The sequence below is a fragment of the Octopus sinensis genome, linkage group LG13 (genome assembly GCF_006345805.1).
Source record: "Octopus sinensis linkage group LG13, ASM634580v1, whole genome shotgun sequence".
In the NCBI taxonomy this organism is placed as follows: Eukaryota; Metazoa; Mollusca; class Cephalopoda; order Octopoda; family Octopodidae; genus Octopus; species Octopus sinensis.
Window position 1 is genome coordinate 17,531,726 of NC_043009.1, and position 25,559 is coordinate 17,557,284.

Below are 25,559 nucleotides of genomic sequence, written 5' to 3' on the forward strand. Positions count from 1 at the left end.
AAGGGGATAATGATGTACATATACATATATAAATATATTAGAAGGTTTGGAGATGATGTATTAGAAGAAATAAGGTGCTCAGAAACCTGGATGGATATATATTTACAGATTTTTATTAATATGTCACATGTTTTTATAAACCATATATAAATATATGAAGTTTTTTTGTAAAAAGCAATTGATACGGTCACAAGATATATACATGGTGTATATAATACACATAATATATAAGTGTGTGTATATATATATATATATATATATATATATACGTTTAAATATTTGTTGTGCAAGATTTTTTATGTGAAGTCGTGTGTTGAAACAGATATTGTTATATTTCGGAATGGTCATATTGCCAGTTTAGCCAATAAAAACACACGCACTATATTTTGGTGTTATTTTGCTTCAGTGATATTTATTTTTTACATTAATCTTAATCTTATTTCGGCCAAGTTCTTTCGTCACACTCCTGTGACCGCATCAGTGGTCCTTTGTTTTCTTCTCACTTACTTGTGTCTCTCCTTACTAACCGTCAGCCATTTTGTATTTCTATTGTATGTCTTCATTTGCGCATGCTTATATCTCTATGTGCGTCTATGTTTATTTAGTGTGTGTGTGGGGGGGATGCCTGTAATATTTGTATCTTCTGGTTATATACATTCTTGTAATTTGTATTTTGTTTTTGTTGTTGTTGCTTTTGTTCTAATTTTGTTCATGTGTTTACATCCACCCATTATTATCATTACATATGCTTGTATGTATGTATAACCAAATATTAGTAATAATAATAATAAATCTAATCGAAAAAAAAAAAATATAATATATTAATATATATATATAATATATATATATATACATATACACACATAATACAATATACTATATATATATATATACACATATACATATATATAGTTATTCATTTCTATTTCTTTAATTATCTGTGTATTTATTATGTTTGCAGGATCCACTATCGTCATATGTTGTGGTGTGTGCTATTGCTCCATTCTAGTTTTCTATTCAGGCTAGGTTTATTTTCTATTATATGTGTAGCTTCTGTAATTTGTCTAATTGTTGCATCTGTTCTATGTGTGGACAATATCTTAATCTCTATGTTATTGATTGATCCCCCGTGTTCTTGTTCGGCGTGTTGGTACAGAATCGATGAGCTTTTACCTTCCTTGAGTTGTCTCCAATGTTCATTCACCCGCTCTCCAATGCTTCTTGCTGTTTCCCCTATGTATGTTACTGTCTTGTTACTGCATCGTCCCTCTATACATCTTATACTATAGACCACATTTCTGGCTTTACAGTTTGTATGTGGGCTAAATCTACATACAGTGCAATAGTTATCCGTACAGAGAGTTCTACTAAAAGGATATGTTCTACTAATTATAGATCTGATAGGGTTGCCTGGCTTTTCAACAACCTTAATTCTTAGTTTAAGTTTATCTAGGGTCCTTCTAAAGCGGTACACCAGTTCACCTCCAGGGGTGGTGTCAACGAACATGACACTCTGGTATTTATGTGGTCTATAGTATAAGATGTATAGAGGGACGATGCAGTAACAAGACAGTAACATACGTAGGGGAAACAGCAAGAAGCATTGGAGAGCGGGTGAATGAACATTGGAGACATCTCAAGGAAGGTAAAAGCTCATCGATTCTGTACCAACACGCCGAACAAGAACACGGGGGATCAATCAATAACATAGAGATTAAGATATTGTCCACACATAGAACAGATGCAACAATTAGACAAATTACAGAAGCTACACATATAATAGAAAATAAACCTAGCCTGAATAGAAAACTAGAATGGAGCAATAGCACACACCACAACATATGACGATAGTGGATCCTGCAAACATAAAAATACACAGATAATTAAAGAAATAGAAATGAATAACTATATATATGTATATGTGTATATATATATATATATGTATATGTGTATATATGTGTGTATATATGTATATATATATATATGTATATATATATATATATATATATATATATATATGTATATATATATATATATTTTTTTTTTTTCGATTAGATTTATTATTATTATTACTAATATTGTTGTTATACATACATACAAGCATATGTAATAATAATAATGGGTGGATGTAAACACATGAACAAAATTAGAACAAAAGCAACAACAACAAAAACAAAATACAAATTACAAGAATGTATATAACCAGAAGATACAAATATTACAGGCATCTCCCCCACACACACACTAAATAAACATAGATGCACATAGAGATATAAGCATGCGCAAATGAAGACATACAATAGAAATACAAAATGGCTGACGGTTAGTAAGGAGAGACACAAGTAAGTGAGAAGAAAACAAAGGACCACTGATGCGGTCACAGGAGTGTGACGAAAGAACTTGGCCGAAATAAGATTAAGATTAATGTAAAAAATAAATATCACTGAAGCAAAATAACACCAAATATATAGTGCGTGTGTTTTTATTGGCTAAACTGGCAATATGACCATTCCGAAATATAACAATATATATATATATATATTTATATATAGAGGGCATTATACATCCATGCCAGATGGCATTATACATACATGCCACACGCTAAGAGGGACATTTAGTCATTTCTACCATTTGGTAGAAATGACTAAATGTCCCTCTTAGCGTGTGGCATGTATGTATAATGCCATCTGGCATGGATGTATAATGCCCTCTATATATAAATTAATATGTTCAATAAGAAATAATTATTTTCGAAATTTTTTCTCTTATGAGGTTTTCACGCTATCTACCTGACAATTTCTTGTTAAGTTTTCCTTATTAAGTAGTTGTCCTTAATTGCTATATATATATATATATATATATATATATATATATATGTATGTATATATAAATAACAAAGTTATTTTATACCACATAGGTAGAAATATAGGAAAAGAAGCAGTTAAAAATGCACTGAGAATAGTTAGATTTATTCTTTAATTATATTTAAAGCTTTAACCAGTTTCACTGTTTAGACTGATTTTCAAAAAGTTCAAATAGAAAGACGTGGCTTATGTCACAGCTGTTTTGCTTCTGACTAGTGTTTGAAGCTTGTCCTATTTTTATAGGGAGTTCATGGCTCAAATTAGTATATGTTTTTAATAGGATTTGATTGGTAGAGGATAGTCACATGACTGGTCTTACAAATTTTTGTAGGTTCCCTACTACGTTCATTTGAGCCATGAACTCCCTATAAAAATAGGACAAGTTTCAAACACTAGTCAGAAACAAAACAACTGTGACATAAGCCACGTCTTTCTATTTGAACTTTTTGAAAATCAGTGTAAACTGGGAAACTGGTTAACGCTTTAAATATACTAATAAAAAATATTTTAACAATTCTCAGGGCATTTTCAACTTCTATTTTTCATATATATATATATATATATATACATATATATATATATATATATATATATATATATATATATATATATATACACATACATATACATTGTATGTGTGTGTATACAAACTACAGTGCCACATGGTAGTGAGATGTGAGTCCTGAATGCAGATGATATGTAGACTAAAAAAAATGAAACTAGGATGCTCTGCTGGATGTGCAACAGAGCACTAGAGTATTAAGAAACAAGTTAGGCATAAGATGAACTATATGTAGCGTGCAAGAGAAGAGATTGCGCTAATTTGGTCATGTGATGTGGATGGATGAGGACAGCTGCATAAAAAAGTGGAGGTAAGTTGTAGAAGAGGGTGACCCAGAAAGACATAGGACAAAGTATCAAAGGCCAATCTCAAAACACTGAGTCTCACAAAGGAGATGACAGTCGACTGAGATATATGGTGCATTGCTGTACTCAAGAACCCCACCACCACCATCACAACAGAATTGATATACTAAAACCAAGGTGCCACACAAAAAGCACTGGTGTTGGTCTTGGTGCCATGTAAAAAGCAGCCTTCAACTTTTTTCCTAACGGGTTATATATATATATATATATATATATATGTCAGGCTGAGTAAAAGGTAAGCAACGTTTTGAAATATGAAATTCATGACAATATATTTCAACAATGCGGAAATTTTATTCATCTAAGTAAGTACCATTACAATCAACACATTTTTGCCAAGTTACAAGTTTGTTTATTCCGGTAGATGAACTCTTTGAATGCACTTTAAGCATCAGTTTGATTTTCAAACTCCTTCCCTCGCAGGAAATCATCAAGGTGCTTGAAAAAGTGGTAGTCGGTAGGAGAAAGGTCTGGGGAATAAGCTTCATAGCCAAGTTCCCTGAACTTCTGGAGCGTCCTTAGTGAAATGTGTTGTCGAGCATGAAAAGTGATTGGCTCTCTTCTGTTGACCACTCTGGGATGGAGGAGCAGCAATTTTTCATTCATTTTGGCAATTTCATGGCAATATGTATCTGCAGTAATGGTTTTTCCAGGTTTTAAGAAGTTATAGTGGATGAGTCCAGCAGTACACCACCAAACAGTCACCATAACCTTCTTTTTGAAGAGATCGGGTTTAGGGAAGGTTTTCAATGCTTCATTTTGGTCCAACCACTGTAAAGGATGCTTTTTTATTATTGTACAGAATCCACATTTCATCACAAGTTACAACATGGTTGAGAAATGGATTGGTTTGAGAAGAAACAACGAACAAATTTCGCATCTGCACATTTCCTGATTTTCACTCAAATCATGTTGTATCCATTTGTCAAGCTTTTTTGATTTTCTGATCACATGCAAATGGCTGCAAGCAGTTTTCTGGCTAACATGAAGTTCTTTTGCCAGTTCTCAAGTGGTTTTATGTGGACTTTTCTCAATGGTGATCTTTAATTGACCGTCATCAATGACAGATAGGCGTCCACTATGCTCATGATCTTCAAGGCTCAGGTCTCCACTGCAAAATAACTTAAACCACTTTTGAGCTGATCACTCACAGGTCATTTCCTCACAAAATGTTTTGTTGATATCGCAAGCAGTTTCATGGAGTTGAGAAGCAAAATTGCTCGAATATTACACTTTGACAGTTCCGTTTCTGTTGATTGTAACAATGGTGAAAAAAATATCAATGTTAATTTATTGATGCATTTGGGCAAGTCTATGTCTGTATTGAGACAACTGCAAAAAAAAAAAAATGCACAAAAAAATCAAAACTTTGCAGTATTCCATATCCAGGGAAACAAATCTGCAATACTACATTCACACCAGAATGTGTACAACACATATAGTAAGGATAATGAAATGATGAACAAATTTTTGAAGAGCAACTGGTATTCAATGCATTATTACAAGGAAAGAACCTCATACAGAGCAGTAGTCAGTTGGTACTTAATTCTATGCAACAAGTGCTATGTTTAAGGCTAACAATTGCACATTTTATCCAAAACCATTTCCAGTAATTAGAATATAAATGGATGGAAAGATAGAGACCTTCAGGAATTTCCTAGCTAGTTAAAGGATAGCAGTTAAAAACGGCTGCACCACTGTGACACAGAGTAACTACACAACAACAGTGAGCAAAATATTAAGGACATGTATTGTGATTACTTTAAAGAGTTTTAAGGTTGGTTTTGTTGCTATTGTGTTTATGAGTGGGATGTATACAAAGTAAAGAGTGTGTATGTGAATACACATGCACACATACACCAAGCAAACACTGTGCAGAAGTTCAATAAATGACTGCTGTATTGAATATACTTCACTTAAAATCAATAGTAAAATATCAACTCTGCTGTCTTTATAACAACAGCTATCACTACTATTACTGCTACTATTACTACGATGGCCACCACCACTACCACCATTATTATCACTGATGTAATTGTTGTTATTGTAAAAATCTTTAGTACTACTGCTACCATAGTCATTATATAAGGAACATATGAGAGGTGAACACAAGAGGTGAGTGGTGAACATCCATGGTAAACCATCTTAATGAGAAGCAATATTAACAATAATGTGATGGAAATTTATTTCTGGAGTCAAAAACTTTTTACAGAGTGAGTAAAAAAAATTAGTTTTAGAACACCAAGAGATTTCTGGTATTTATTTCATTATGTGCCATTCTCCCAATCTTAAAACCCTTTCTAGTATAAACTTTTAAGTTTAAAACTAAAACTTTATGCCCCCTCCCCCAGTTCAATTTTACAGGTGGTAGAGTCCATCACCCAGTTTAACACCTGGTTCTTCAGTGTATTATAGAGAGTACATTCTATTACAAGTATTTGAACCTCGCCTCCAATTTCAGGATAATTTCTACCCTCACCCCTATCAGTTTCAAGAGCCCTGAAAATGGTCACGGTTCTATTTTCCTTCAGCTGACTAAGCAATAAAATACAAACACACAAAATAAACTGGTGTCATGTCAGTCTCTTAAAATTATGACCTGTTCTTATTATAATGGGACTTGTAAATTCAAATTGAGAACTTCAAACATTTCAAGGACCTTCAATAATCTTGATTATAATCATTGTCATTGGTCAACTTTGGTATTACATTGGTACTATGGTTAAGACAAATGTTAGAGCAGAGCAATAATATCAGAATGATAGACCCAAGTAGATATTAAACAAATACTCTATAACAACTGCAATGGTCATTCCTGAATGAGATTAGTAGGTCAGTGCTAAAAAGAAAGTAAAGGTCTAATGGTCAACTGAATAACAAGTCCAATACCAAATAATATCAATGAAGCAGCAAAGTTAAATATATATATTGGTTTCAAATTTTGGCACAAGGCCAGAAATTTTGGGGAAGGAACTAAGTTGATTAGATCGACACCAGTGCTCCACTGGTACTTATTTTATCGACCTTTCGTGGAATTTGAATTCAGAATGTCAATACAGACAAAATGCTGCTAAGCATTTTGCCTGGCACGCTTAAGGATTCTGCCAGCTTACCACCCCTAAGGTAATGCTAAATATTGATAGACTACAGACCACAACACCACTGACAGCCATTCTCACTAGACACTGCCTGCTTTTACACCACCACCACTACTACTGTGATAAGATTTTTCATCGAACACCAGCCACCACCATTCACTGCAACAATCAAAGCACAACACCTCCACCACAACCATACACGATGCCCCTTGCTATTATAGTGATCATGATAGAAAATGCAAGAATACTCTTAAGCTGAATAACATAGTCAATAGTGTGTGTGTGTGTCATGTACTCACATGTGGTGTGTCTGTGTGTGTGTGTGTGTACATAAATATTACTATTAAATCAGAGAGATTCTATGCACCAGAAGTTACATTATAGTAAAGCAGACAATATTTCATATTAATAAATATAGACTTGCCCCACTATACGACACAACAATGCTTACTATAACATACCACACTTCACTATAACTGCATCACGAAGCTCTATGCTATGACATATCACATAACACTATTCGAACATTACACTGTGTGTAACACATTACAACTGCACCACGAAACACTACACAATGAAGGCTAGAGTTTTCATCAATGAAAGATTTTCCTGGCAGACACTACTTGCCATGTTAATAAGAAATCAATACATCAAATAAACAGGGTGGAGAGAGAGAGGGGGGAGGGAGGAAGCGAGAGAGAGAGAGAGAGAAAGAAAGAGAGAAAGAGGAAGGGAGGGGGAGGGAGAGAGAGAGAGCTGATCCATAACTGACTGACTATTTTCCAACTGATACTGCAGAGCTGTCTGGTGGATTGAGGTTACAGATTTTGGAAGCGCAGCATTAGGTGAGAGAAGAAAGGAAAGAAGGAGAGCAGTGTGCCAACAGAGGAGTGAGAAGGAGAGTAGAGCATGTCTGTTAATGGAAGTGGAACTTGCCAATGTTTAGCTGTTGGCCTGCTAACAGAACAGCTCTAGACATGGCTAATCATTTCTACCTTCAATGGAATAATAAACTCTCAGATATATTAGGAAAGGCTAGCACTTGTATGGAAGGCAGTTAATGATAGATATTGAACTATATTTAAACAGGTACATACTCAACTTCTCAAGTAAGGCTAATGTTGGACTGATACTAAACCTCTGAAATATAACAAAGCTGGCTCTTGTACGTAGAAGACAGTCACTGATTTTGAATGCATGTTGAATGAGGAGGAGGAGAATTGAAATGTTTGATATTGTAGTAAAATGAAAACTAGATTGTTTATAATTGTTGATAGTTACTGATCTAAGGTTCGGAATTAAAAAACAAAAATACAATATTTCTAGTTGCCAAGTTCTCAATATCTCTAGTATATTATTACAAAGACATTTCTCATGTAGGAAGATGATGGCTACTACTGTCTAGCCCAGGGGTTCTCAACCATTTTTTTACCTTTGGACCCTTTTGATTTTTATTTTACTTAAGTAGATCCTCATAGCTTTTTGACATTTAAAAAGAACCCCTTTATATTTATATAATTAAATACAAGAAATTGTATTTTTAAAAAATTGTTAAAACATTCTGTGTTATTGTAGAAGTATAAGCAATTTATGGCTACATAAATTTTAACAACAAAGTCTTATATGGACCCCCAGGGAAAGAACCACTGGACTGGCCAAATACAAACTACTAGCATATAGTGTGGAACTGCAAATAACACTGGCATTAAGAGAGAGTTCATGAAAAGCAAATGTCACTGGCAGATGGCGACAGCGAATGCTGTGTGATGATCATCTCAGTCCTATTCCTATATCAGATGTTAATCCAACTTGTTAAATTGGACACCAAGTCAATGGATTGGCTAGCTGCAGCAAGTAATATGAGTATTAGAAGTTAGCGGTAAAGGTGCTGAAAGTTGTCTGAAATTATGGTAGCACACAGAAGACACTGGTTAAACTTGATATCTTTTATCTTTTACTTGTTTTAATCGCTAGACCATGTCCATACTGGGACACCGCCTTCAAGGATTTTGGTTGAATGAATTGACTCCAATATACCCCCTTTTTTTGTTTCTTTTTGAGGCCTGGTATTTATTCTACCAGTCTCTTTTGCTGAACTGCTAAGTTATGGCTATGTAAACACACCAACAATGATTGTCAACAAACATGGACAGAAAGACACACACATACATATATACAATGGTCTTCTTCCATCAACAAAAATCCACTAACAAAGCTTTGGTTGGCCAGAGGTTATAGTAGACATCACTTGCCCAGGGTACTACATTGTGGGACTGAACTCAGAACCATGTGGTTGGGAAGCAAATTTCTTACCACGCAGCCATGCCTTTTGCCCATATTTTAGTTTACTACTTATCAAAAAATCAAGACTCCTGAAATATTTTAATATTTTTCATACAGAGCTTGATTTAGTAACTCATTACATTTTTTTTTTATATTGTAGCAAATGTTTTACCAAGTGTACTTCCAATCTCTCCTAGATGACTGAGTAAACAAATTCCAAAGGTCTCCGACAAAGGGAAAAAAAACTGGACCCAGTCCACATGACTCTTAAGGTTTACATAAATATCCTACCACCTACCTAACTATGGAGAAAACCGACAACAAAAATGCCGTTTATTATGAAATTAGATAAGCGGTTTATTTTATTTATTATCAAATTAAATAATAACCTTATTAACCAATTATTGACCGATGTAACTGACCAACCTGACATGTGCAAAAAATTCTTAATTGACTGAAATTTATCCCTTAGTTTGAAAAAGAACAAAAAAACATTGTGGTGTCCGTTTGCAATTATTTATAATTGTTATTTACTGGGAAAAAGTAGGAAAAAACTATCATTGTTATTAAAGTGGTAACAAGGAGTCAGAAAATGCTATGCTTACTGAAAATAAAATTGATGATAGGCATAGGAGTGGCTGTGTGGTAAGTGGCTTGCTTACCAACCACATGGTTCCAGGTTCAGTACCACTGCGTGGCACCTTGGGCAAGTGTCCTCTACTATAGCCTCAGGCCGACCAAAGCCTTGTGAGTGGATTTGGTAGACGGAAACGGAAACATGCATGAATGCCTTTGAAAAACGGCCAAACAAAAGTATTCCATCAAATTTTCTCTGTAGGGAATTAAGGTCTGTGTTACAAAGTAACACAATGAAGTTTGGACAAAAATTTTATCAACAGTTGAAGGGTCGCACCATGAGTACCCCCATGGCAGTTAATTTCGCTAATGTCTTCATGATGAAATTTGAGACACAGTTACTGAAGACAATCAAATCCTTACATGGTCATGAACCAATACTCAGGTTACGGTTCATTGATGCTGTTTGTTTTTTATTGGGAAGGATCACAGGATAGTTTAATTGACTTCTTGCATTTAAGTGCAACATAAAATTTATATCTAGTTTTTCAAAAACTAGTGTTGAATTTTTGGACACAAACGTTAAGTTTTCTGGAGTCAGAATAGTGACAGAATTATTTTGCAAGCTCACGTCATCTCACATTTACCTCCACTGCTGTTCCAATCATTCACAACATATAATTCAGTCAACCCCAAAATCCCAATTTTTGAGGACAAAATGAATTTTCACCGACATAGGGGATTACTGGAAATAGCAAATGAGATAGCTAAGATAAGCAAGGAAAGTTTAACCGTCACACATAATTTTAGCAAACACAATACACTAGATGACAGTGATTAACAGGCACCGAAATTTCGCTGGCATTTCAAAAATGTTGCATAAAAGTTGCCAGCATGTTGCAGAAAAATATCCTCATTTCAAAAATATTTCCTCTGCTGCCTATTGTAACCTATTTAGATGGAATAAAAATACAAGAAAATTATTGACTTCCATTTCTGATGCCAAGAAAACTAACATTGGGGTATCTGCACGCTGTATCTTGAAAAACAGCTGCAAGAGAGGTGAGCCCTGTCTAGTGAATTCCATCAGGAATCATAAAAGAAATGTTATAATTTATACAGAAGATGGGATATGCAGAGATTCCCATTTGGTGTTCATGGGGAAATGCACAAAACACAACTTGATTTATGTTGATTGTACTACAGAACAATTAAACAAAAGATTTAATGGGCACAGATATAATATCAGGCAAAATAACAGCAGTTTGACAAAACTTGCCAGATATTTTGCTTCAAACGGCCACAACTTTGAAAAAGCCTTGAAAGTGCAGAATATTTTCTCAGAAAATCTTCTGAATCTGCTTCACTTTCAATATTCAGAATGTATGAGGAGAAATATGTTTGTGGGTTATTAACATCATGCCCTGAAGGAATGAATAAAATTACAGGAGAATATCATCAAATTTATACAAAACTGCTTGATTTAATCTTCTTTTTCCTTTTCTTTTTTTTCTGTCGTTTTCTTTTCGCCAGTTATAAAATTGAAACTTAAAGACTGATAATGTCATTCCATCAACATGTGGACACTGATTGCTCTCGTTCATACTTTAGATTTGAATTTCTATAATTTTGAATTTTTATCATTTTTTATTTTGAATTTGACAAAGACAGGCTTGCTGTCGAAGTATTGTTCAACCAATAAAATATTTATTGCAATTGCATCGTGCTCTTCATCTTGTCTGTTTACTTTTCTGAAGAGTTACGTCAATCCTTTTAAAATATTATTATTATTATTATTAAGATGATGAGCTGGCAGAATCATCTGCACACTGGGCAAAATGCTTTGCAGCATTTCATCCCTCTTTATGTTCTGAGTTCAAATTCCATCGAGGTTGACTTTGCCCTCCATCCTTTCGGGGGTCAATAGATTAAGAACCAGTTGAGCACTGGGGTCGATGTAACTGACTATCCCCCTCTCACGAATTTCAGGCCTTATGCCTATAGTAGAAAGGATTATCATTATTATAAGGTGGTGAGCAGGTAGAATCATTTGTACGCTTAGCGATATTTCATCTATCTTTATGCTCAAAGTACAAATTCCACTGAAGTTGACTTTGCCTTTCACCCTTTAAAACAAGTACCAGTTTTGAGGACTGAGGCTGAAGTAATCGACTTACTCCCTACCTCCCCGAAAATTGCTGGCCTTGTGTCATTGTTATTATTATTATTAAATTTCCTCTAGCTCTAAATCTTTACATTCTAAGATCGAATCCTACTGAATCCAACTTTGCCTTTCACTCATTTGGCATTGATATAAATAAAGAATCAGCCAAGTTCTAAGACCGATGTAACTGACCGACCCTGCTCCCCATGTCCTTATCTTAGAACCAATTTATCATTAAAAGGACAGTAGACTGACAACAAGGAAGTGAACTGGCAGAATCATTAGAACACTGAACACAAAGCATTACAGTACCTGTTCTTATATTTCATGTTCTGAGATCAAATCTTGACAAGATCAATTTAACCTTTCATCTTTTGGCCTCAATAACAACATAAAGAACTAATCATGAACTGGGGTCAATATCATTTTGACACCCCTTCTCTCAAAATCACTGGCCTTAAATTGTGCCTGTATTGGTTTCAAATTCTGGCAACAAGGCCAGTAATTTTAAGGGAGGAGATAAGTTGATAAATTGACCCGGTGTTCAACTGGTACTTATTTTAGTTGACCCTGAAAGGATGAAAGGTAAAGTTAACCACGGTGGCATTTGAACTCAGAATGTAAAGTTGGAAGAAAAGCTGCTAAGCATTTTTTCTGGCATGGTAATGATTCTCACAGGTACTGCCTGAAACCATGCCTATGTCACAATTATTATCATTATTTAACCTAAATCACGGGTTTGGTGAAGATAGCAGGTTTGTATTACAATGTTTTACTCCATATGTTTAACAATCACTGTTTTGAATTTAATTCATGCCAGATCAACTTTGCAATTCAACCAGTTACATCTTGAAAGTTAGGAAATCATCTCTTAGCAGAAGAGAATTGGAATCAATTGGTTATAGTAAAAAGAAACTAGTATAGTATCACTTATTAAAGCCTAGTAGTTGAGGTATTAAAATACTGGTCATGAGTTCAAATCACATTACAACAGAATTCGTTCTGCATCCTCTGAGTATCTCAAAGATTAACAACTGAACGGATACCTCACCATAAAACAAATACCATATTGGCAATTTTAAAACAACACAGCTATACAAAGACAGCAATTCAGCTATGCTAAAACACCAACCCAACCATACTAAAACAATAACCTAGCCATACTAATATGGCAACCTAGTTATGCTAAAATAGGAACCCAGTTGTAGTAGAATGTAAACCAGTTTCTATTAAAACAGCAACCAAGTCAATTCAAAATAGCAACCTAGTTATACTAAAATATTAATGCAGTCATACAAAAACATCAACCTAACTATCAGGTCATCCCATAAGTTCTGTCCAAATTTTGAATAAAGAAGACAAGTGATCAAATGTTATATTTAATTGAAATTTAATCATCAATTTACTTTCCCTGATTATCTATGACTTCCATCTATTTACAAGCTTTTTAATCCCATGAATGTAAAACTCTTTTGGTTTCAAAGCAAAGAACTCTGAAATATCAGTTTTGACCTCCTCCTGGTTTGCAAAAGTTATATCCCTTAAATGATTCTGTAAACTATGAAACAAATGGTAGTCTGAAGGAGCAAAGTCGGGAGAATAATGTGGATGAGGAATTTTTTCCCAACCAAGCTCTTCAATCTTCTGTGATGTGATCTTTGCAGTGTGGGGTTGAGCATTGTCCTGATGAAACATCACTCCTTTTCGATTCACTAAAGCGGGTCTTTTTTCTTCAAAGCTTGGTTCAAACGCTCTAATTGCTGACAGTAGACTTGTGTATTGATTGTTGCATTATGTGGTAACAATTCAAAGTGAATTACTCCTTTGCAATCCCACCAGATAGAGAGAAGAACCCTTTTCCCCATGAAGTTCCCTTCTCAGTTGTGGTTGAGCTTTTTCCCTTTTACCAAGCCACTGTTTACGACGTTTAACATTTCGATAGAAGATTCATTTTTCATCACCAGTCACAAGTCTATCCAAAAAAGGTGAAATAAGTTCACGAGAATGGAGAGAAGAGCAGATGTCAACTCGGGATTTGCGGTTGCTTTCGGACAATTCATGAGGCACCCATTTTCCAAGTTGTTGAAGATGATGATGAACAGTTGTATGGTTTGATCTAAGCTTTATTGCTAATTCTTCAACTGATAATGCAGGATTTTCTTCAAGTAATGCCTCAAAGAGCTTATCATCAAACTCAAATGGACATCCTGTTTGAATCTTCATCTTCAAGGCTGAAATCTCCACTTCTGACTTTTGCAAGTTCTTTCATTCAAGCATTCTTCCCCATAAACTGAGTGTGTGTTTGAGTCACTTCAGCTGCAGAGTTTCTTCTTTTTTTTGTACAAGCATTATGTGCCTTAAATGTTCTTTGGATACTTCCATGTTAGAAAGGGTTTTAATCAAAGAAATTTAAAATCTATTATTCTATAAAATAATATTTAATTAGTTTAAATGTACACAAATGCATAAAAATAATTTTTAATTCCCTTAGACATTCTAAAATACTATTAAATTTCATTCAGTTTTAAAAAAGGTAAAATCGGACAGAACTTATGGGATGACCTGATATATTAAATAACTATGGTAAAGTAAAATAGTAACCCAGCTATACTAAAATAGCAACCATAGCAACTCAGCTTTAATAACAAGAGAAAACAATACAGTGAAGACAATAGAAAAGTTTTCAAATGTCTTCTGAAAGATTCATGGTTTATGCAAGTTGCTGATAATTTTGACAGTTTGCTCTTATTTTGCTGGTGGTGCATGATAGATTAAAAGAAGAAAGAAAAAAAAACAAAACAAACCAAACAGCGTATTTGTGAGCTATCATCAAAGGATGTGAATCAATGCTGAACTCTCAAGCATGAATGAATTCCATAGAAAGCAGATATATGGGGGCGAGGTATTGAATTATTGCAAAGGTAACTAGAGCAATTGTTCAAACAAACTCACAAAATCATCTGATCGGTATACTCATCAATCATCAACTGATTCAGAATTAAACATCAAAAATGTTATGACAGAGACAACAGTCTGAGAGAATTTCTGACTCTGACTATTAACACAAATCATGTGTGACAATAGCTATCAGATAAGTAAAAACCATAAACCTGCAAAAAACAATTCAACTAAATAGTGAACTGGTTACATTGTGTAGGTTCCCTATCATATATCAACATAAAATATTGCATAATGTCAGTTCTATGTACAACCAATTAATAATATTACATATTTCTAAGATGAATTAATCCAATCAGTATTTTATCACTGTAGTGATATTAACTTTATCATTTGTGCTTTACATCACATTTCAAGTGAGATACAGTTACTGACATATTGTTACGTTAGAGATGAACTCATGGACAAGGTTCCACTGTTCTTTTCTATTAGTCTACGCAAATGTGTACAGGGACAAATACAGCATCAGAAAATAAAACAAATACTGAAACATCACCATCATCAAAGTTTTGGCATGTATTTTTCCATACTAACAACAGCCTGCATCTTCTGCCAGGCTCATCATCCTGAGATCAGATCTCATTATTTCCTTGGCCTTTATCTTCCACTTTCAAGATGCCTTTTCAGTTTTTTTACTTATTGTCCATTTCCATTCAACATTCACATCAGTTTACACCTATAATGCTAAGCTGCTCTCTCAGCAAACTAAAATTAATAGTGGACGGGAGTGAACACTGCTATTAACTCAACCAATATGTGTCACAGAGAGAATGGCATAATGTGTGAGAGTTTATCTTGTGAATAGCACTTAACTATCCTTAAATTCCTGTCATGCTACCAGCTGCTGTGGTTTCATTTAGCATCTCTTTACTCATCTTAATCAGGGTTTAATAATGTAACCCTTTAGCATTTAGATTCTTCTGTTAAATGCAATGCTTATTTATCCACGCTGTTTTGAATTAACCATGCATTACCTTAGCTTCAAATTTTGATGCTGTGATTGTATATTTTTAGAATGACAGTGTAGGGTAGGTGTGACATGCTGGATTTGGCTAGTTTGAACACAAAACGATAGACTATTTTGGCCTGGTATAGCCAGTTTAAATGCTGAAGGATAAAACCACTGAGCCATTCTAATTGCTTGCTTCTTCCTTTTGTCGTTGCTATTGATATTGTTGCAGTCATCAAGATGACATTAGAAATGGTTAAGATAGAATTTCAGATTAGGTACTTAGTAATATCAAACTTGATGTCTTCTATCTCTCTTGAGGTGCATCGACATACATACCAGTAATATACACTGGTTCATACAATTTACAATACTTCTACCTTTTACAAATGCTGCATTCTCAACCACAAGAGAGTATTACAATTATTACTATTCTTTTATTGGGAAGGTAAATAGTAAAGAAACAAAGTGCTTTGCCTCACTGTTCTGAGCTCAGTTCATACTAGAATTGATATCAATCTTTCTATCATGCTTTTGTAGAGACAGTATGAAAACTTCACCGTGTAAACAGGTAGCTCAAATATTGTCCTTAAGCATGGCACATTAATTATTCTTGTTTTGGGGTTGCAGAAAAAAGATTCAGCAGTTTTTTTTTTATTACAACTACTGTACAAGTGATCATAGCTCTTAACAGATGTGTCAAATATCTAGCGCTAATTAGTACTATGAAATTGACAAGTTTTTGACTTACAGTCTTGAGTTCAAGGTAAAAATCTATCTGCAATAGGCCAGCATCCAATCCAAATGGGGTTATTTCTCATCTCTTTAATGCTATGGAAACAAGAGTTGAGAACAACTCTGTGGATCCTGGTGTTTTGGAAATTATTAGCATTTTTATTCTTTTCTCTCTAGTGCAGCTGAAAAAGAAGGAAGAAATTCTCACCATCTTACAATATTTGGAAAAGGTACTGCTTAACTCTCCTGCCATTTATTTGTTCCCAGACAAATTATTCAATAGAATGAAGTATGGTTATTATTTATTTCCAGTGACACCAACTATTTTATAAAGTCGCAATTACAATAGTGTTGATAATTGAAGAGAAAAAAAATCTACAAATTTTGATTAGCTGTCAATAGTCATCTTTCATTATGAAAGAATGGAGCAGTTGTGTCAACTGTATAGGAGATATATAATTGTTAGCAGTGACTGAAAAACTAAAGTTGTCAAGGAAGTTGAAAGATTACATATTTGGAAGTAACAAAGTTGTTGGGCAAGAAATTACTAAGATGATATCGAGAGGATATGAGTAAGAAATCTCAGTGACATTTTAAAACCAACAGACTTGTCCATAATATATAACTGGTATGAATATTTTAACACATATGGAATTATGACACAACACACAGCTACAAAAGCTACTGATCCTGTTCAATGCCAATACACTCAAAAACATAGGGGACAGTACAAAAGATGGAAAGCAACACAAAAGGGGGTTACATTAAATTGTTTAAAAAGAAAAGCATTAAAAAACAGTTGATGATGATGATACAATGTTCCTGATATAGGAAAACCTTTAGGGCCAACCAAGAAACCTAACCATCCAAGAACTCCCTAAACTTCACGAGGGCCTTCTCTGCCATTCTCCAATTGACAGGTTTACTTTTACAGTGATTCTCATACACTCTAACCAACTTCACACCCTCTTACCCACCTTCCAATAAACTCCTTCAGAAAGCTGCTCCCTCTCCACCCCCCCCCCCCCTTTTTTTCTAGTAAAAGTTGAAAAAAAATTGATGAGAACTTTAGCAGAGAATAAAGTCTTTGTCTTCGTACAAGTCAACTTTGTCCAATACACAACTCTTTCAATATAGACACCAGACGGGAAAACTACCTGAAGGAGGGCAGTGGGGAAATCCTCACAGTGGACTCAGCTGACATTTGGACCTGTCCTACATGTGACAGCAGCATTTCAACAAAACTACAAAAGTCAGCAATGTTCAGAGATCAAAAGAGTACATGCAGAGCAGTTTTGTTTACAAGCATCTCACAATGGCCTGTCTGATGGCACTTCAGTGCTTGTGTAGTTTATTGCAACTTGTTACATAGCACTGTTAAACCAAGGACTTCTGGAAATAATCCAAAATAATCAGTAGTCCGAAAGGTCTGGAACAGACTCCCAGATTTGTTCTCATCAACATCCAGTCACCACAAGAATGTTATCACTCATTCCCACCAATAATCCTCTACAGATCCCTAGAATGGAACATCCACAGATCCATTTGCCTGACTGGCAGAGAAGTGAGTGCTTGATGACATTTTAAATGCCAGGTACCCAGTTTCTATCACTGCTTCACTTAGGACTGTTGCTCTGTCAAGGAGATGAACTACAGAAAGATATGCCTCACAAATACTAGTTCACAGTCGATGAATCTCTGTAGGTAGTGCAGCCTCAGAGTGTGCCAATGCATCAGCAGCTAGGGCTTACCTAACCCACCATACAGAGGACACTAGTAGAGGACAGACTGCTTGACCAATGGAATGTCTATTCCATAAGAAACTGAACGACAGATGCTCCAATCTGATCAGGCAGCAAACAGTAACAGAGGTGACCAAAGAATTTTTCACGTCTGATTGACCTTTCAGGAACAACTTCCTCTCAGTCCATTTCTGGATACCACACAGACTGGCCACCCTGTTAACCTCATCCCAGTTCCCTCAATTGCCACTTAACTAATTCATTAATCTGGTCTTTGTAGTTATTTTGAATGCTGGTAAGGACACATTCAACAAAGTCCTTGTCTGAGGGCCTTATTTTAATCAACCAAGCCGAACTGTGAATATCCTATGCTATCCTTATCCACTAGCTTAACAAATACTCTTACTATCCACATGGATGATTCACTGTGGTTAATTCATGTCCACACTGGCACATGTGGGAAATGCAGTTGGCACCTGAGCAAGTTTTTGAGGTGGATGCATCTCCTTCTCTTATGTGGTAGTCCACACAGTCCCTTTGTGCATCTAAAAATACACTTCCAATCTCCCACTAGTGTTATTGATTAAGATGTCCCAGGAAAGCTTCTAGATGTCTGAGGAAATCAAACCATCAACCTGCTCCACTTGAGGCTTATCGATTATTTCCAGAACAGTTTCACCAACTGCTGGCAAAACTGCTGCTATTGGTCACTGGATGCTCATTTCTGACAGCATATACAAGGGTTGGTGGCAAGTAATGAGTAAAGGAAAGCTACCTACCCTCTACCCCCTCCCCCCACATACACAGTGAGTACTCATAGAAACAGAACTAATAGTAAATGTCAGAGTAGTTATGAGAGGAGTTATACAAATAAAAAGTTTGTTATTATTTAATTTTAAGGTAACAAACGATTTGTTTTTCTTTTGACAATTAGTATTCATTCCTTCGTTTTGAATAAGTACCAAGGAATTTCATAAAACTTAACATATGTAAGCCAGAATTCCTGATATTACCCAACGCTGCCGGTCATATGACGAGTAACCCTCTAATAATAACGCTTTCTTATTTTGGCATGAGGCCAGCAATTCTGATAGCGGGGAAGATTGGTTGACGCCATCGATCCCGGTACTCGACTGGAACTCTATTTTAACAACCCTCAAAGAAAGAAAACAAAGTTGATCTCAGTGGAATCAGAATGTAAAGAGCTGGAACAAAATACTGCAAAGTAATCCGCTGCCGCCACCTGCTCTGATCATTCTGTAGCTGTACTGTTTCTAATTTAAGGCTAACAATTTTGTAGGGGTCAATACCATCGACCCCAATACTAGACAGATACTTTATTTTATCGCCTCCGAAAGAATGAAAATTAAGCTGACCTCTCGGGATTTGAACTGGAATAAAAACCACGAGGCATTTTGTCCGACGAGTTAACAATTCTGCCAATCCATTTACCAAGGTTAAGTTTTGTAAAAGAGCAAAATTGATTAGTAGAAGAACATGTGAATGGAGACAGAGGTTATAATATGTGACTCGATACGAATGTAAAGCTGTACAACGTGGGAAAAGATCGAACATAAAACGAGCTGTCCCCCCTATTACAGCCAAACAGAAAACACATTATTTTAACATGTGACTAAATATGTATTGAAAACAAAGATGCGAAATTATTCTATCGTTTTGAACACTCAACGTCTATAAACAAAAAAAGCTTCTGAAAGCAGATAAAATAATAAACTATGATAGAACATAATATAAACATGGTGAACATGCCCGAAAAATAACGGAGCTAACCAGAAATTGTGGAGTTTAGGCTCCGCTATAAACCGTGATTAATGATTAGATTAATTAATACACGTGTACGTAATTGGTTAGACACTACCTTTCGATAATCTGTGCAAAGAATTAGAGACACAACAACAACAAGAATAGTAAGCAAAGAGAATGACAATATTATGTCAAAAAGGTAATGAAGGCATTTAGTAAGATGTGGGTTAAATTGAGATTGACGGCGACGGCGGCGATTGAGTCGGTGGCTGCTGGAATGGAAATTGATGGAAACACGGGGAAGTAATAGCTGCACTGGCACAATAATAAGAGTTGCTTCCCCTTGCATTGTCGCTTGCCTCGCCTTTTCTTCTTTCACGTTCTTAATATGGTTTAATTAGATTTTCATATCCCTCCTCCTACACGCTCCTCCTTTTCACCATCAACGACATACTTACACACACACACACAAATGTACAAATTTCAGGCACACACACACACACTCCACAAACACACAATTCTTCCCCACCTCTCTCATTCATATCTCTTTACGTAACAACACACAACCTTTCCTCCACCACCACCACCACCACCATTGTATCCTAAATCTGTCGACCTGCACACACACACACCTATCTTTACCTGGCTGCCTTTCCGCAATGACCCAACTTGAAGAGACAACACACACACACACACACACACACTCCACAAACACACAATTCTTCCCCACCTCTCTCATTCATATCTCTTTACGTAACAACACACAACCTTTCCTCCACCACCACCACCACCACCATTGTATCCTAAATCTGTCGACCTGCACACACACACACCTATCTTTACCTGGCTGCCTTTCCGCAATGACCCAACTTGAAGAGACAACACACACACACACACACACACACACACGAGCAGACGACTAGACATGTCTGCTTCGTGTGTTGTCTACAGCCACTGATATTAATAGAAGTCCGCTTATATCAAGCATAGCTGGTGAAGGTGATCAAGTGGGAGTTTTGGTTATTTCTTTCATAACTCAGTCAGTAGCTGTACCATTAACGATCGTTGACCTCTCGAAATCTATCAGCAGGCAGCAGGGGTTTGTAATGTTACAAATGACAGAGCTCTCGAGAGACGGCGACGCGGGAAGAGGGAAAAGGCAAAGAAAAACAGAGAAAACGTCTATTGACGAAGAGAGAGAGAGAGGAAAGGAAAGGATGTGAATGGGCAACGATGTGGAGTGTGAAGAGAGGAAAGCGAATCTACGATGTGGGTAAGGTGAAGCGAAAAGAATCAAAACTGGGTCACAAAATATATAATATAAACAATGATTGTTTCTGGACGAAATTGTCCTTCATACTCTCTTTTTACTCTCTCTCTTTTACTTGTTTCAGTCATTTGACTGCGGCCATGCTGGGGCACTGCCTTTAGTCGAGCAAATCGACCCCAGCCTAGTACTTATTTCATCGGTGTCTTTTCCCGAACCGTTAAGTTACGAGGACGTAAACACACCACCATCGGTTGTCAAGCGATGGTGGTGGTGGTGGTGGTGGTGGAGCAAACACAGACACACAAACATATACACACACATACATACATACATACATACGACGGGCTTCTTTCAGTTTCCGTCTACCAAATCCACTCACAAGGCTTTGGTCGGGCTTGAGGCTATAGTAGAAGACACTTACCCAAGGTGCCACGCAGTGTAACTGAACCTGGAACCATGTGGTTGGTAAACAGGCTAGTTTACTGACAGTTACTTATAAGAAGTCCCTCAGTGCAGAAAAGTTAATGATAAACCCCAAAACTTGAACACGGAGAAGTGAGGTAAGAATGAGTTAACACCTGAAACTAATCACAATGAGTGCTGAGAGTGACTCAGGTGGAAACACACACACACACACACTCACACACACACACACACACACACACACACACACACACGAGTGGGTGAGGAAACGAAGGAAGGAGGCACTCAACACATTTGGTAAGAATACATATATTAATATTTAATAACAGTATGATTAGGTTCTATGCACTCCCCCCATATACATAAGAGCACTGCACACACACACACAGACGCACAAGTGAGCTGAAACGTTGAAATCACTGTCAAATAAATATAAATAAATATGGTACCCCATTGGAAAGTATAGAGTAATCTTCAATATAATATATCGAAGTTTCTATATATAACTTTACATAAGAAAAAAAAAAAACGTGTGAGTGTGAAAATATACATGAAATGAAAATGTGCTCTGAGGAATAAACTAAGAGTGGCCAGTGGCATGTAGTTTTCGAACAAGATGAAAAGGGGTATATTAAGTAATAAACCAGATAAATTCTATATTTATTGAAAGTAGCTCAGCTTCCAGACAGGGTAGAACAATTGCTTTCTTGCAATTGGTACAAACCCAAATGAGAAAGAAAGGCAATCTCAAGGAGAAAAACTCTCTAAAACTGACATGCCATGAAGCAGATCACAGGCTGTTAGTCTGAAGAGAAGAGTACACCTGCTAAAATGTTTCTGCTTTAATGGGCATCATCAACACAGTACATGTCTTACATTATCCCCAGCAGATAGAACACTTAGACATATACAAAGAGTAAAGAATAATTTAAATAAACTGCATCTATCTCTCTATCTATCCATCCACACACACATACATATAAATACATATAAATATATAGATACACACAAACATACACATATGTATATATGATAGATAGATAGATGGATAGGTACATATATAAACACATGTATGATTTATGATTTATTTTAGTTTCAGCTCATGAGCTGTGGCCATGCTGGGGCACCGTATATGTATAATAGACATACATATGTAAATACACACACACACCAAAATTCATATTTTGCTTGCAGGGACTACATCAATTGTACAAATGTTTGTGGACCCTCTGCCACTTATATGCACTGGAGGGTGCACTGGACAAATGGAACAATCTTTGAAATTGATGTAACATCCACCACCACCACTTTCCAGATTGAATCTGCTAACAGAGGAAACAACGCAGGGTTCGTTATAATCTATTTTGATGCTAAGAGGTTTAAGAAAAAAAGAACAAGTAGTAAGAATATATGTAAAAAATAAATAATACAACTGTAGAACCATGGTCTGGTGCAGCCTTCGGGCTTGCCAGACCCCAGTTGAACCGTCCAACCCATGCTAGCATGGAAAGCGGACGTTAAACGATGATGATGATGATGATGATATATACAATACGGTTTGCGTAGAAAATGTAAACACATGCAAAACCATCAAAGCAACACTTGAGTGGTTCTTGAATTGATGTTAAAAACTGTGCAATTGTTTTCATGCTAAACTGTTTTGGTATGAGAACTTTATTAAATGAAGGCCCAATGTCTTTTGTCTTTTGCTTATTTCAGTCATAAGACTGCAGCCATGTTGGGGCACCACCTCAAGAGTTTTTAGTGTAATCGATCAACCACAGAACTTATTTTTTGTCAAACCAGGTACTTATTTCATCAGTTCTTCTGCTGAACTGCTATGCTACAGAGACATAAACATGCCCACACTGGTTGGCAAATGGTGGTGGAAGACAGATACAAACACACACACACACACACACACACACACACACACACACACATACATATATATATATATATATATAATATATATATATATATTATATATATATATATATATAATATACTATAATATCTGTGGCCGCGTGTGTATCGTTGGTGATTTTCTTTCTCCATCTTCCCTTCTTTGGACTCTTTCTTTTTTTTCTATATTTCTGAGCTCCACTTGAAATGTGAAATTCTCCTTCTTTCTTGAGTGTCAAGTAACACTATACTTATTCCACGTCCTCACATTGTTGTGTTTTCTCTTTGTTCATGTTTGGATTAACTATATATATATATATATATATATATATATATACATACATATACGAGGGGTTTCTTTTAGATTTTGTCTACCAAATCCACTCACAAGGATTTGACCTGAAGCTATAGCAGAAGATACTTGGCCAAGGTGTCACACAGTGAGAGTAAGCCTGGAACCATGCGGTTAGGGAGAAAGCTTCTTGCCACACAGCCACACCTTATACATACACACACATCGACACATAGGTATGATTGTGTGGTTAAAAAAATCTGCTTTGCAAATGTGATTCTGGACTTGTTCAAAGTGTAACTGAAATATGATACATGAAAACTATGCAGAAGCCCATCAGATACACACACGTGTTTGTGCATGCAAATATCTGTTCATCTGTTCTTTTAATGCCTTTATAGATTGCACTATGGCCGTGTCGTTAACTGTTTCAGTTTAATTCCATCCACTTCAGCTTTTATTTCAGTTTGGTTTTTATTTTATTGATCGATGATTATCAAATTGAGGAGCTACACTTTTTAACACAAAATTGTCATTTAGACCAGTAAAGAAACATGATGGACCTCTACCTATAAGATGAAGAATATACTGGAGCAAGGCCATCTCCCATTATGTTATAACCAGAGTTTGTGACAAGGCAAAATGGTTAGTGGCATTTCAGCCATCTTTATGTTCTGAGTTCAAATTTGGCCAAAGTTGACTTTGCCTTTCATCCTTTCAGGGTTGGTAGAGTAAGAACCAGTTGAATATTGGGGTCAATTTAAACGACTTTGCCCCACCCCTGAAACTGCTGGCCTTGTGCCAATATTTGAAACTAACAAGGACCTTAACAAAATCCTAGAATAACTAATCTCGTTTAGAAAATTACAAATGAAATAAAAGTTTAAGTTTGTGTTTGAACCTGTAGCACCACCAATGAAGATACAAATCTGTCTAACAGACTTTACCAATCCCTTTCGGCTTGTCTGATGACTTTCAAAATGATAAACATTAAAAATACTTTGCTTTCCTTACTTATTTAATCTTTCTGTGTGCGACACACACAATTAAATGGCGGTGGTATATTGAACCAAGCTGAAAATAATGAAGATTAAAAGCGATTAAATCTTATCAACTGAAGATTTCGCTATAGCTGTTTGAATTCCCAAGTTCCAGCACACATCACATTTTATAATTCTCCACCAACAATCATTGTAACAGATATAAAAATGTTTAATAATAAAAGAGCAGACTTCATCAAAATGAGCAGTGTAAGCAGGAGTTCACAGATTCAAGACAAAAATATGACTTGTAATAAACATAATAATTCTGTGTTCCACAGGTTCTGTTGTGAGTTTTTGTCTCAAATTTTAGATAACTTTCTATCTTCACACAACCTCAACACACTTGAAGTTTTTTTCTTCTTCCTTTCAGCTTTAATTTGGCCAGTTTTCCTGACTTTATCATTTTCAATCTTTCCATCCAGCTTTAACTGTTCCAATTCCTGTGACAGAACAAAAGTACCTTAATCCCCATATAAAAAGACTGGCTGACAATAGAATAGGAAATGAAGAACAGAGAGCAAAGAATGGGTCTTTGAGAAGAAAGGAAGCAGTCAGTGGATAAAGGG

The 25,559-nt window shown here is 35.7% G+C and overlaps 2 protein-coding genes across 4 annotated transcripts in view; both read right to left on the reverse strand.

Moving 5' to 3' along the window:
- Positions 1-25,559, reverse strand: part of LOC115218584 (fibrillin-1) — a 653,797-nt gene that overhangs the window by 486,455 nt on the left and 141,783 nt on the right. The window lies entirely within an intron of this gene.
- LOC115218369 (zinc finger protein 236) overlaps positions 1-25,559 on the reverse strand; it is an 82,791-nt gene that overhangs the window by 3,921 nt on the left and 53,311 nt on the right. The window contains exon 2 of the mRNA XM_029788137.2: positions 16,571-16,736. The gene's annotated coding sequence lies outside the window, so the exon portion shown is untranslated. The remainder of the gene's footprint in view (positions 1-16,570; positions 16,737-25,559) is intronic.